Source organism: Lampris incognitus, chromosome 11, assembly GCF_029633865.1.
Source record: "Lampris incognitus isolate fLamInc1 chromosome 11, fLamInc1.hap2, whole genome shotgun sequence".
NCBI classification, from domain to species: Eukaryota; Metazoa; Chordata; class Actinopteri; order Lampriformes; family Lampridae; genus Lampris; species Lampris incognitus.
This window is the reverse complement of record NC_079221.1, coordinates 37484998-37500405: the sequence shown is the minus strand read 5'-3', so window position 1 is coordinate 37500405 and position 15408 is coordinate 37484998. Positions and strand designations below refer to the sequence as shown.

Below are 15408 nucleotides of genomic sequence, written 5' to 3'. Positions count from 1 at the left end.
TATATAGGCAGAGTTTAGTGGTGATGCTACCCCCCCCCAACATCATATATTAAAATTACACCTATGTACACATTAACACCTTGAAACTGCCTTTGGCAGCCATATCCTTAAACGGCCTTGCTTAAGGATACCTCGGCTGTGATTGTGAGGAAAAAGAAGAGTATTACTCATTCTTTCCTTGCCCTTTCTATTTTACCCCCACCCCCACCCCCCACTAAGCCATCAGGGGATTTGAACCAACAGCCCTGGTAGGTTCAAGGTTTGACAAGCATAACTGCACAGATGCAGCACTCAACTGCACACACACAGGCACGCAAACATAAACGCACACACACGCACACACACACACACACACACACACACACACACACACACACACACACACACAGACACACACACATTTGAATACAAACTCACACAGAGTAGCTCTGTCATCGTCATTGCAACAATGCTGCCCTCCTCTGGACGGTTGTCCAAATAGCAAAAACACCGCATGATGTTCACATGGCACTACAGAGGAGAGTGTGGTGGTTGAGCTTTACCCTTTGCAGGCCTTCACCCTTGGATTGCAATTCACATATTAGATGCATGGACTAATGTTCAAATCACTATCAATAGTCAATCATGGATTAACTGATATGTGTACTCGTGTGTGTGTGTGTGTGTGTGTGTGTGTGTGTGTGTGTGTGTGTGTGCATTCACAGAAAGGGTCGGGTGGTTGGATGGCTAATTGGGACACTAGCTAGCATTTGTGTGTGTGTGTGTGTGTGTGGTAGTACTGAATTGATGGTTGCCACCGGCCTAATTGTGGACTAAGGATTGCGTGGTATAGTTCATCTCTCAGAGAGTCGCACGTTTCACCCCTTGCGTGAGGTCTCTACTGTAACTCTGTCTCTTCCTCTCTTCTCTTCTCACCCCCTCCCTCGCGCTTTCATTTCTCTATCTTATAAACGCTTCATCTCACTCAATTTGGATCAGCTCTGTCCAATGTTCCCCTTTATTGCTTTTTGTTCTGCTCTCAGTAGTTGTTTTTTTTTTTTTGCCTCTCTCTCTCGCTCCCTGCCTCTTTCTGTGGCCCTCTCTTTCTGTCTCTCTTTCATTTCAATTCAAGTGATTTATGGATGTTTGACTCAAAAGGTTGCCGAAGCTTCCAAATATAATGAGCTATAGTTATATCCAATTAGAGGACACATAATACAAGAAAAAGTAGCGTATAAATAGAGTGTAAATGTACCAATCTGAGTCTGACAGTAACTCTCAAAAAACAAGACCAGGTCAAAACCTAGTATATGGCTAGACCGCCACCTTGCCATGGTGGAGAAGCTTGCGTGTACTGATGATCCCAAGAGCTATGCTGTCCGAAGCTTGGCTCCTGGTAGGGTCACCCAAGGCGGATAGGTCAAGGGGGAGGTTCCTGACGAAGCGCGATCCAACAAAGACCTCAACGGTGGAACTGGCGGAAGATGTCTCCAGCTCACAATGGCAGTGAAGGTGGATGAAAGCTGCGACCGAGGGTGGTCCCCAATCGTCTTGGTTCTCCATGCGGTTGGACTCTGGCCACCCCCTGCCAAGGACCGTGTGGTGGCTGCAGGCACATCAGCCACTCCATGTAAAAAGATGTCACACGCAGGCGTCCTCCCATTTTGCAGCTCCAAGATCAGCCTCTACTCTCACCTGAAGACCCAGAAGGACCCAGAGGGAGGATGGTCATACTGGACCCTGGGTGACCGCCAATGATGATAAGGCTGGACCGTGTGTGGTCAGTGTTTGAAATTGTGGCCAATTTGTTACAGTGATAGTCAGTAGTACTGTCTGTCAGTGTTGTAGTCGAGTCACTAAACCTCGAGTCCGAGTCGAGTCTCGAGTCCCCAGTGTTCGAGTCCAAGTCCGAGTCCCCAAAGAAGAGTCAGAGTCGAGTCCGTGTCAAGTCCTCATTACCTGAGTCCGAGTCATCAAGGTTGAGTCTGAGTCGAGTTCCAAGATGGGCTCCAGTGCTCCACTCTGGCACCGTAAAAAAGCCATTGATCACCACATTCTATTAGAATGTGGTGATCAATATTACAGTATTAATATAGCTATCAATATCTTATGCCAAATTATTAGGGCCTATTACAAAAAAACTAACAAAAACAACAAAACAAAAAAAACAGTCTTTATCAATTAACAAGTCCGAGTCCGAATGCAGTTAATGCTTGAGTCCAAGTCATCAATGCTCATGTCCAAGTCGAGTCACGAGTCCTGAAAATCAGGACTCGAGTCCGAGTCCTGGACTCGAGTACTACAACACTACTGTCTATAATGTGAATTCCTGGATGTTAAATGTTCATTTGCAATTTTCTGTAGCGGTCCCAGTAATATGTGTTGGTAACGCGTACTGAACTAGCATATCACACGACATGGTTAAGCTACGTGCCAGTAAAAAAAAAAAGAGCCAAAAAAGTGATCAATGTATTTGCAAGAACAATATTTTCCACTCATATCTCGGGATGTTTGATTTGAAAGAAACTCAATGTAATTGTAAGTATATCTATTGTGATCTGTTAACTCCCCTCCTCTTCCGTCCATTTGTGTCTGTGGATGTCGGTCGTTTCTCTAAGACTCCCTCTGTATTGAGTGTTTTGACAGGGTAACTGTTTGGGGTGTAAAAATTTGGGGTGTTTTAACTGTGTACTCTCCCTCATGACTCTCAGCACACGGAGAGCTGGTTTTTTAATGTAATGTTTCTCTCCTCCTCTGCTCCATGCTGGACTGTTATAGCGTCTCAGCTAAGTGTTCTGTTGTTAGCGTTTCGGTGGAACCCGTGAGCGGCAGTATATTCTGTTGGTTAGCGTGTGATATCTGTCTGCCGACCGGTCGTGTAACTTCGGTGGCATCCTTCGTCACTCGGTGCAGCAGCTCAGTCAGTCAGCCGCTCTGAACACTTGATCGCTCAGCCGGCCGGTCCAGCCAACAACCAGACCATCCCAGCCAACAACAGATCGGTGCAAGATGAATATAACGGCCCCTCTATTGAATTACACTTTCCATTTCCCGTGGCAGTTAGATTTTATTGAGAGGTCTTCCTTTGCCAAAAATAAAATCAACATGTAACCACATCTAGTGTATTGAGTGTGTGTGTGTGTGTGTGTGTGTGTGTGTGTGAGACCAACATTTTTTACTTTGACATAATAATATTTAAAAGTAAATATTCTCTCTCTCTCTCCATATTCCTGTGATTGTGTGTATGTGTGTGTGTGTGTGTGTGTGTGTGTGTGTGTGAGAGAGCACATTGTCAGATTTCCCTTTCTCAGTAATTTTGACAAGCCAACTTTGGTTCCCCTCGCATGCAAACTGTGGGGTAGCAAGGCCAGTACAGGCTAGCAAGCCAGTCAGATCTCACAGGAGCCAGTAGTTATTATTTTATTATATTTTTGACAGTCCTCACATGCTTGTATATTTCTTTGGGTTCGGGCTTATGAGGGGTGTACATGTGTGCCCACCCCTCAGGCTGTGCCACTCATTAAGCTTTCCAAACATGTTAATGTGCTTTGGCCATGGGGGCAATGCCTCCCCTTCTTTGTGTGTGTGTGTGTGTGTGTGTGTGTGTGTGTGTGTGTGTGTGTGTGTTGGTCACTCACTTTCTCTGACCTAGTGCAGATCCCCCCCCCCCCCCGTTTCCTCCCCAATTGTATGCAGCCAATTACCCAACTCTTCCGAGCCGTCCCGGTCGCTGCTCCACCCCCCTCTGCTGATCCGGGGAGGGCTGCAGACTACCACATGCCTCCTCTGATACATGTGGAGTCACCAGCCACTTCTTTTCACCTTACAGTGAGGAGCTTCACCAGGGGGACGTAGCACGTGGGGAGGATCACACTATTCCCCCCCAGTCCCCCCTCCCCCTCGAACAGGTACCCCGACTGACCAGAGGAGGCGCTAGTGCAGCGACCAGGACACACCCACATCCGGCTTCCCACCCACAGACATGGCCAATTGTGTCTATAGGGATGCTCGGCCAAGCCGGAGGCAACACGGGGATCGGAACCGAGATCCCCATGTTGGTAGGCAATGGAATATTCCGCCACACTACCCGAACGCCCCCCCCCGTCCCGCTTTTAAGCCGTTATCTAGTTCATCACTAATTCATACTTCCTGAAGTATTACTCTTTATGTTTTCAACTTTCACTGTTCACAAAAGAAAGTCTCGCTCTCTCGCTCTCTCTCTCGCTCTCTGTCCTCTGTCTTTCTCTGTATCTCTTTCTTTCACCCTCTTTGAAATTTGTGACCCCCCCCCCCCCCCCCCCCAAGGATGACTTCCCCTCTCCTCACCCATATTTCTGCCACCTCCTTCACCCCTTGGCTCCTCAGGCAGTTGGTGATAAGGCTGGCATAGCGAGGTCATTGCCACTTTGATTGCTCTCAGCCGGAGGCCCCTTGGCCTACCCATCAGCACTCTGGGCTAACTGATGAGGATAATGATTCTTCTGGCAGACAGCACGCTAACACACACACGCGCGCACGCACACACACACACACACACACACACACACACACACTTTGCCTTGCTCTTTCGCTGTCTCTTTTTACTCTCATACACACAGACACAAATACACAGAACACACAGGGCACATTTTAACACACACACCAAGATAAATACAAAAACCTCATACTCATGCAAACAGACAGATGCATGGACAAAACTGCACACACACAAACTTTCCTAGGTCTGTAACAAAATCTCTCAGACTCATCTCTCTCTCCTCAGTCATTCACACACACACAAGGTTTGGCAAAAGGGCGTTTGTGTGTGTAAATGACTGAGGAGAAGGAGATAAGATACACACACACACACACACACACACAAGGTTTGGCAAGAGGGCGTTTGTATGTGTGTGTGTGTGTGTGTGTGTGTGTGTGTGTGTGTGCGTGTGTATATGTGTTCGTGTGCGTGCGTGCGGAGTGTGCGACTCCCTCACAAGGCAATGAAAGTGTGTGTTCCTGTCTGGTCTGGAGATTTTTCCTCTCCCTTCACATGTGGTTCTGCAGCACCCTGAGACCTGCTTAGCAATGTTAAGGCCTTAAAACAACATCCCTGTTCCCACAGCAACATTAAATGACTTCCCTAGCATGGTAAAGGAGGACAGACTTGTTGGTATTGTGTCTTAAAGACGAAATAGAGATAATTTCAGGAGACTTGCCATGACACTGGGGAAGGGTTTCTGGAGATACTTTCAGAAAAAGCGACCAGTGTCACCGTTAACACCAACAGGCGAGTGTCGGCGGGAGCTAACTTATGGAGGTACTAGATTGCAGCTGGCGATAAGCTTTCGCCAGTGTCAACATGCCTAACTAAATACTCAACACGTTTAAAGGGAACGATAAGGACTTTCAACAATGTCTGTATATTTTCCAATATCTCTGGGCCAATATTTGTGAAAGACATGCAGTGTGGTTGTTCAGTAATATCAGTAACAGGAGTCAGATTACAAATTAGCCGGACGTGCCACAGGTCAGCATCACAGTCGTGCGTGGAAACAATTTGTGGATTAAGGTGGGCCTGGAAAATAAAGGTTTTTTCGGGCCTGCCTTGAATGAAGTGAGCGAGTCTTCAGCCCTGATGGAAGACAGGAGTTTATTCCACCATGATGGGGTCAAATGAGTGAAATAGTTACAGTGAATTGTAGGAGAAATTCTCAAGAGCAGCTCTCGCATCCTTTTTTCATGTAATTAAGGTAACCACCAACAAACAGTTCAGAGAGGACTAGCCAGTTGGCTACAAGGATCTTAGTCGCCGTTTCTTAAATGCGACCATGTTCCGTTCCTACAATTTTTGGTGATATAATATCCAAAAAAAAAAATCTTGATTGTACAAGTTTTGCCAAGACGCTGTCTAAATGAAAGGGAAATTTTGATTAGATTCTTGTATGTTCTTGCTTAGCCTACGCAAACTTCACTGAAACAGCAGCCATACGTTGTCATGCAGCTCCATCACACTCCTCCATCTCAGCACAGCAGCCGTCTAGCTCCATCGTAACCCAGTTAAGAGAGCTCTGTTGTCCATCCATCCGTTAGCTGAGCCGCTTATCCTGTTCTGAGGGCCGCAGGGATGCTGGAGCCTATTCCAGCAGTCACTGGGCAGCAGGCGGGGAGACACCCTGGACAGGCCGCCAGGCCATCACAGGGCCGAGACACATACACACACCAACATTCATTCCAAGGGACAATTTAGCATGGCCAATTCACCTGACCTGCATGTCTTTGGACTGTGGGAGGAAAGTGGAGCCCCCGGAGGAAACACGGGGAGAACATGCAAACTCCACACAGAGGACGACCCACCAAGGTTGGACTACCCGGGGCTCGAACGCAGGACCTTCTTGCTGTGAGGCGACCGCGCTGACCACTGTGCCACCATGTCGCCCAAGCTCTGTTGTTTAGCTTGAAAATTTATTTCAATATCAAAAGGATGTTTTTAATATTACTTCTCAGAGTCGCAGTGAAACTGAAGGACTTTTACTTTAATTTCTAACTTAAACATTTCACCTAAAGCAGTTTAATAAATATGGGCGCTGAATCCTTGGAAGAAGGATTCCGCTTAAGGAGAAATGCGATCATCGGACAGATTAATCCACAATTTATTTTCTGGAAGCATAAAAAGAGCCGGACTTAAAGAAAACACCACCATTCCCTGCGGACTCATCTTTTATCCGACTTTTGCTTTTTCGGTAGCAGTTGACTCTGTGAGCCGATATGTGAGTTAATGGCTCTAGCCAAAAGGCAGGCTGACTGCAGCAGCGTGGTCCAGCTGCCCGGTAGTCTGTGTAAGGAGTTGTTCTTGTCAATGCCTGTGGGTTTTTTTTGTCAAGCCGTGACACAGGCCACTGGAAGTTCAGGCTGTAAACCAAATCTGGAATGTCTTGAAGCTGCTTGTTTAACCCTCAGGTTTCCTAACCCTTTCCTCTTCTCCGCGGAGCTTGTATGTCTGGAAAATGCAGGGCAGTCGTAATGTAAACGGTGCAGTGGTGTAGACTAGCATCCTTAAAACCAGCATCTTCACATCCTAGAAATAGGAACTAGATCACCCCCCGAACTGCAATTCAGTACTTAAATGCATTAACCCCCTGTCTCTGTGCTGTGTTACCCAGACACTGTTGTCCAAATGCTGTGCCCTGTGATGCCTTTTGCACTTCTGTAAAGTCACTTGTGCTATTGTAAGACCACCGCATTCCTGTTTTTGTACCCGCGTGACGTCAAAGGCTGCTGGATGTTAGCTGTTACAGCGTGTTACTTGTGAGAGACACGTTTAGTTAAATCCCTATGACAACAAACACGACTCAAAATCTGTTGAGAATATTCTCTCCCATGACTTTTCTGCTCTGTGATCCTGTCAGCTTTCCTACTGTCCCAGGGAAGGAAAATAGTGAGGGGGACTTGCGGTATCCCAACATCATTGTGGTGAGACTTGGCCAGCTGTAGTTATGGTTGGCTGGGATAGACAAGCAGGAATGAATGAGTTGTCTGGAGTTCACCATCCCTGTTTATACACACTGCGTTCAGTTCTGTGGGTCTTGTAGGCTTGAATCACTCTCTCTCTCTCTCTCTCTCGCTCTCTCTCAGAGCCTTCATAAAAATCAATTTGGCTTGAATCATACCTCTATTGCCACCAAACCATATTACAATGACATATTGGAGAACGATGTTTTACTCAATGAATGCATGATTATGGATACAAACTTGAATACATAGAATGCTGAAGATTGCTTACAACTTTCTCCACGCATTATGTCTGAGTTGTCATTTAATGATCAAGATGTAAAAGTGACAGTATCATATTATTTGTAAGGTATCGATTATATTAAATGAAGTTGGTAGTACATAGCATTGAATATTCTCTCCATATTTCTATGCGGTAATGGCATCTCAAGTGGATATGGAAGGTTCAAGATTACGATTTTCAAAAAATCTGCTCGGTGAATGTTTACCAGGCTGACTATCCCAACATGTCACACAGAGTGTATGCGGTGCTAGACGACCAGGGCAACCGGTCTTTAGCAAAATCACAATTCTTCGATCTGGCTTCAATGGCAGTAAATCTCCCTATACTCTAAGGCCATGCTCAGGCGTAGTCGACACAGCAGGGAGGAAAGCAAGCAACATTATAGTGGAGTCACTTGATGGAAAAACTAAGGCAGCACTTCCCACTCAGTTAGAATATAACAACCTGCCTGGCGACAGATCACAGAGCCCCACTTCTGAGGTCACGCAGTATTTCCCCACACCTCAGGCCCGTGGCCAACAAGATTCCTCCCCTTGACACCAGTGCTCCTATTCCCCTCCTGCTAGGCTGGAACATTCTGAGTGTACATAAGGTACGTGACCAGTGCAGCAGACCTCACAACTCCCCGTATGCCCAGCACCTATACCTAGGCTGGATCACAGTTGGAGCGATATGCCTGGGTGGAGCTCACAAGTCAAATGATGTCAACGTCTACAAGACCCATGTCCTTCAGAATGGACGCACCTCCTTTCTTAAGCCATGCACCAATAGCATCCACGTGAAGGAGAGGTTAAATGGTCCAGCCCAGCATTATCTTCCAGCCCCATCTCGCACCCTGGAGAGCTTCCTTAACACAAGTTTGGATGGTCTAGGGGAGAGTGTGTTTCAAAAAAACTCCTGTTGATGACAAACCAGCCCTGTCTGTAGATGACAACGTCTTTCTCAGAATTATGGAAAACGAGGTGTATCAGGATAATGAAAATCACCGGATGGCACCATTGCCCTTCATAAGCCCCTTCCTAATAACAGACCTTCATTAATTGAATCATATGTGTTAAATCAGGGTTGGAGTGAAAACCGGCAGGAGGGTAGCGCTCCAGGAGCAGGGTTGGGCACCACTGTTTTAGGTATATCTTATCATGGCTTTTTTTTATGTGCAATTGATCTAAAACTAATTTTATGCAATTTTAGGAGAATTCAGGGAGCGGCAGGTCCGTCTCTTTTTTTCACATTTATTAAACTTTGAAAATCCAAAACGGTCATAATGACCGCCTTGGTCGTTCTGTTAACTGTGTAGCGTGTCATGTATTCCTGTGTTTGTGTTTGCAGTTTTACAACCTAAGCTTCAGTAAATCATGCTCAACACTAAGTACAGCCTACTGAGTCTTGCGTTAGCTATCTGTCTAGCTATGCAGTGTGGCGCATTTGCGAGGGCAGAATAGCACTGAGGTATCCAGGCTTCTTCCCTCCGCCTTCATCCCCTCCTGATGACCACTCATAATTTAACTAAAATGTTATTTGTGGAAATATGTTCATGTTTACAGTGCGAAGTTTGTTACAATCTAAGATAGGTAACGATTGTTAATGTAATTAACAGTATTAGAACAGGGTGTCTCCCTGCTTGCCGCCCAATGACTGCTGGGATAGGCTCCAGCATTCCCGCGACCCTGACGGCAGGATAAGCGGTTTGGATAATGGATGGCTGGAGAAGACCTGTAAAGTGGAGTGATAGATGCATAGTTTAAAGTCCTAGTGCTATCATCACGCTATCATCACTCATGGAATGCCTCTTGTCCAATCAAAGTAGTTGGTCCGAACTTGCTCTTGTACAGCTAAACGAAATATAGGGCTGTTCACCACAACTCTCTCTCTCTGGATTTAGTTTCGTTGTCATCCAGTTATTGAAACTTTCTCCTCTTACCCCAAAAAAGCTGTGAAAGCTAAAACCCTGCTGCGCTTATCTGCTGTACCAGCTTTCATGGCAGACACACACAAGACAGAAGAATAGACATGGAAACAGATAGACAGACAAGCAGGAAAGAAAACCAACAGCTTTTTTTCCCCATCACTCTAACTTTACCTCCTTTAACTTTAACTCTGATCTCGCTCTCTCGCTCTTTCTCTTGCTATATATATATATATGTTTTTTTTTCTTATTTCACTCTCGCTCTCATTTCCATGTCTTTGTCCTGGGTTGCTTTTTATTTTATAGTTTCAGCCCAGGTTTTCTCTCAATTTTTCCCTTACTCCTCTCCCACCTCCTCTCGCTCCGCTCCTCTCTCTACTCCCTGCTATCTCACAAAGTGGCTTTGAAGGTTTATGTTCTGACTGAGGTTGGGCCACATCCTCCTTTCTTCTTTTCTTTCTATGGGGAATACAACTAAAGGCTATTATTCACACTTGTACACTTTTACTGTTGTTATTCCATAACACGTTGTCTGGTGGGTTTGGGTGAGTTTTCACATTTCAGCTTGTCAAAAAGCACAGAAGTCTCTGGGGAAAAAAATCCGACTCATTCTCACAAAGTTTAGACTAACAAGTGTGCAGAAACTTGGTTTGATGTCATTTTTTATAGTGGATCCATGTGGACAAATGGCATAGTGATAGACACCGTGCACATTGTGTGTGTGTGTGTGTGGGGGGGGGGGACAGAGATCCCATCCTTGTTGAAAACACAGGTGACAGAGAGGAAAAAGAAAGGAAAAACATCAGTATAGTCCTGAAATCACTGAAGTATATCAAAGCTAGGGGTTTTAGAGAATAGTTGACACTGTGCATAGTTGTAGGCTAATCGTTCATCTGAGGTTTTAGCACTGTGCATTAATAAAGCGATGGCAATGTACCTACAGCGGATTTGCAGCTGGGGGCGCTGTGGGTAGGTGGACATAACTTTGGCTGTTGTTGAACATAGATTTGTTGGAACCATCATTTTGTACCTTATGCCATGTTAAATAAACAGATTTTAAGGTATTTAGAGAAGGAAAGATTCCCACTATCCCTGTGTTTCAGTTTAACGAGTGACCGTGTTAACTGGTGACTTTAGTGACGGCAGCTGTTAAAAACATGAACAGAACACAGTGTCCTCCCAAAAGCCTTTAATTTCACTTTAATCAGTTTTAATTTTCTTGTTGGTGACACTATGTAATTTACATAATGTACGACAAGAAATAACCAGATGAATATAAACTGTATTGAACATTCAATTTAAGATTATTTAAGGCTTTTAGTTTTTTCAACAGCTGCCATCACCATGACAACCATGGACGCACTCGGCTGAAAGTCACCAGTTAACACGGTGACTAGTTAAACCGAAACACCTGTAAGAAACCAGTCACGTTGTTACTGTAGTCGAACAGTATCTATAGCTCAGACTAACTTGCTGGGGGTGTAGTCCAATCAGATTACGGCTCATTTGTAAACACCCTCTCAGAGCCAATCGAGGATTCTGCTATTTCATCTACCCCCCAGGTTGGTCCCGCTTACCTTTACGGGTTTATTTGAGACTTTTTGATGAGAATTGACCATTGTTATTGGGTGAAAAAAATTTGATAAATCTCGACTACTTTTTCGGAGTAGTTGATGACTACTAAAATGCAGTAGTCATGAATGCCCTAACCAAAGCGTCAGCTGTTTCCAACAGATTCAGTATCCATATGCCTAAGGACCATTGTAGCATCTTATTTTGGAGGGAATAACTCATCGTTTTTGTTTATATGATCTGTATTTACCGCCAGGCTTAGTTCTTTGTAGTTGTGTGTTTTTGATCAAAACATATTGATTCGTATGAGGAATGTGCTTTAGAGGCGTAGGTAGATTATCAATGACATGGAATGATCCTGACTAGTAGTCTCCAACTGCTAATAGAGTACATTCATTCATTTCAGGTAGAAAAATCTGTTATTACTTTGTGAACTTTTTAGATGTGCACTTCCCCGTACTAATGCACCTGTTGTGTCGACTCACATGTTAAAACTTATACTGTTTCATATCTAAATGTCTCTAGATACAGAACATGTCCAATTCTTTGTCTCAGAAACATCAGGCGTTTCATTCACCCAGGGATGTCTCCCTCTCCTTTAGGTTTCTGGAGTCCCCCGTGTCTCCCTTACCAGCAACAAAGCCAGACTAGGTCAGTGTTTCTTGTCATCTTTACCTTCATTCTTTCTTACTCTCTTTGAGTCACAAAGTTGTTTTTATTTGCGACTCACTCAATCAGATTGCTGGAATAGCTGAAATAATTGTTGAAGGCATTGTGAAACACTAGGGGGCCCTCTGTCTTTCAGTTAAGTGCCGAAGAGCTTGTTGACTCTTAATATATGGGTACATTGCAACTACAAAAGATGGCCACGAGAGGGAGGCAGAGTACTTTTGTCCCTATTGTCACTTATTCCTTCGTTTCGAGTGTATTCTCTGCTGTGCTTCTTAGACAGCATAAACAGAAGTGAAACCGAACCTCCAAGTTACACCATAACTTCAACTCTTACTCTGCTTCTTCTCACCACACACCATCACTGTTTGTGACGTACGTATGCGTGTGTGTTTGTTTTTGTTTGAACGTGTATGGCTGTGCTACGTGAGAGCGGTGGCAATTGAGCAATCGTGCGTGTTTTCCAAAAAGCAAAGAAGAATGTCAGAGTGAACGTGCAGACCTCATCGCTTTCGAGAGATCTCATTGACGTGAAGCAGAGAGCGTTCCAGGTCACCGGAATAAAGCTCTCTGTGAGAATTCACAACTCCCTGAGAGAAGGAAGGAGTCGTTCCTCGCCTCCTCCAGTCACCCCCCTTTTCCTTCACGTTCACACCACACTCGATCTCCTCCCCTCTCTGACTCCTGATAGGGTAGAGATGGAGTCAACGGAGAGAAACCTTAGAGGAGGAGGAAGGGGAGGGGGGGAGAGAGAGAGTGAGAGGGAGGGTCCAGGCTTGAGGGAAGGAGGCAGGGGGGAAACAGAAGCGCTGAAGGTGTGTGGAGTTGGCCGTTTTGAAGACTGGGTATCACTGCTGCACTGGCTGCACAGTATACACCGGACTTGTGCCCTTTGCTGTCTTTCTTCTGTTTGCACCAAAGTTGTCAGTGGACGAGTGAGCAAAGCTTGCACACGCCTTCACAGCAAGATCCCTGCCCCTCAAGTTTTTTGTACAGTTCAAGGTTGTGCAAGAGCTGCCGCTTGCAGAACTGTTGAGTTTATTTCACGACGTTTGAAAGTGCGGACCGAGCCATGGCCCTGTTCGCCAGCGGAGCCCAGTGCCTGAGCTCCTACTACTGCCTGATCCGACGCAGGTTCAAGAGGAGGCGCAAGAAACGCTCAGAGCGCAAAGGTAAACCATCTCACCTGTATGCCCACTGAGACAACTTCTCATTGGAGAGATCAGAATATACCGCAGATCAGCTGCATTGCAAAACTTGCTTTCACTTATCATTTTAAGTCATGAACATTATAAATGGTAATTATTGGGAGTTTCAGCACTGCAAAATGGTGAGAGCTTTGTTGGTTCTCTGTACGGAAGAACACACGATTACTTAACCCCTCACATGGTTAATGAAGGGTGTTTGTTGACAGGGGAAAAGCTCATTTTGCTATAGTTTATTATGCTTTTCAAAAGTGATAAGCTTTCGAGTTATCAATGCTTTGGTTGTAGTCAAACGGCAGCCCGATCACGAGGAACTTGAAATATTTTAGCTTGTAACAAATATTTTCTGGAGGGGTGAATACTCATCTTTGGGCTTATTTCAGTTCAGCCTTCTTTTGCATGCAGAACCGTTTTCCCGATTTGAGTTGTTGTCAGCAACAGCCTGGTAGTTTTTTTGTTTTGGTTTGGTTTTTTTAGGTGTTTTGGATTGGTTAGTATTGTGTTAAACAGATGCAATTCTCATTCTTTGAGCTCTTTAGCCTGTGGTAAGAAATGCACACTTCATTTAGGACTTGTAGTTATTAGCATCAAGGTTTTCTGAACACGAGCTTCAGTCCATGTATATACTTTAACTCAAGGTATGATGTATGATAGATCTTACAGATTACTGTAAAAAAAACTCGTTTTTTCAACATTACTTCACTTTGTGAACATGAGCTAGTTATTTTGTATGTCGTTATTATTAAAGATTTTTGAGTAAGTTAAGGGAAAACTACAAGGAGCACATTTACATAGCTGTTACTGAACAGCGTCTAGTAGACCAGATGCTGATAGCGAGACTCAGTCGGTCATACACACACAAAGCCACACATTAAAACACAATACTATCAGCCGTGCACATAACCCCCAACTCTCTCTTTCTCTCTCTCTTTGTTGGTGTGTGAGACAGGTGTGTGTCTCTGTGTAGTTGAAGCAGACTGGCAGAGGCCCCACAGAAAAGCTGAGCTTTTCGCATTGGGGGTTAGCACCGCTACCCAGGGGATTAACTTAACAGCCACGGTAGTAATTACTGAGGTGGCTCCGTCTCACTGGCAGTATTAGCCATGTGTCAGCCACTTGCTTTGACATAGACACACACACACACACACCCTGCCAATCGTCAAGCCCATTCATCCGAGTAAATCCACCACTGCTGATGTTGCATTTTTACTCCCTTACTCAACCCAGCATCACTAACTTAAAAGCTGACTTCATTGCACAGCTCTGTTTCCCGCCTTTTTTTCACCTTTCCTTATCATCTCCGTGGAAATGCGAGTGGCACTTTTATTTATATCCGTGCACAGAGAAAAATGATGACTGATGAGGCTGGACACTAGGGCGATGTTGCTGTCCTATCATCCTCACCCATTGCTAATGCCCCTGCAGTAGAAGCCCCCACAGATAAGTTACTTAGAAATTAATTAAGAAATGAATTAAGTGGATGCGATATGTTAGCGGGTTAGCGGCTGAAGCTAATTGTAAATGTGCTCAAGGTTTAAGCGTATTTGGTTTAGTCCACACAGGGTTTATATATATATATATATATATATATATATATATATATATATATATATATATATATAATCCTGTGAGTCAAGTAAATTCTTTATTCTTTATCAGACAGTACAAGCCTGTTTCTTGCCATAAGCAATCATCAGCTGTCAGTAAAGTTACATGGGAAAGAACATAATGTTCTTTTTGTTTATGTTCTTTCCCATGTAACTTTATTGACAGCTGATGATTGTTTATGGCATGAAACAGGCTTGTACTGTCTGATAAAGAATTTACTTGAATTGCTGGATTATTTGTCTCCTTATTTGTTGAGCACTTTTCCGACTTTTGAGTGTTTCTTTTAACAGTTATATATACACACACACACACACACACACACACACACACTTTGGTGTCTTGGTGTAAATGTAGGTTTGATATTGTGAATGTTAGGCTGAAACTGCGTGCGGACTTTTTATGCTGTCTATCGTTTGATTATAACCAGTTAATTGTGAATGGCTGATAATGTAATTATTTATTAAGAAATAGCAGTGTAGCTAATTTTATATTACGTCAGCAACATCAACACATTTCCATACAGAATGGTAAAGTATGACTGTCAGATAGCTGAGTCTTCCCAGGGATAAGCTCTTTGGTGCACGCATCAGGCCAGGACACTCAGACAATGGTTTTCCAATGGCCCGTGTATGAAATATGGAGAAAGAGGAACAGAAGCCTTTTCTGCCTTGCCAGCAAAAATCTCTAAAATGAGCTTT

At 44.4% G+C, this 15408-nt stretch overlaps 1 protein-coding gene across 6 annotated transcripts in view; it reads left to right on the top strand.

Moving 5' to 3' along the window:
• Positions 1-15408, top strand: part of LOC130120586 (double-stranded RNA-specific editase 1-like) — a 221361-nt gene that overhangs the window by 146110 nt on the left and 59843 nt on the right. For 2 of the 6 annotated variants that reach the window (XM_056289206.1, XM_056289209.1), the window contains exon 5: positions 11831-11879. The exons of 3 other annotated variants lie outside the window; for them this stretch is intronic. The gene's annotated coding sequence lies outside the window, so the exon portion shown is untranslated. Of the gene's footprint in view, positions 1-11830; positions 11880-15408 lie in introns of those variants that run through there. One more of the 6 variants, XM_056289212.1, reaches the window with a different exon arrangement.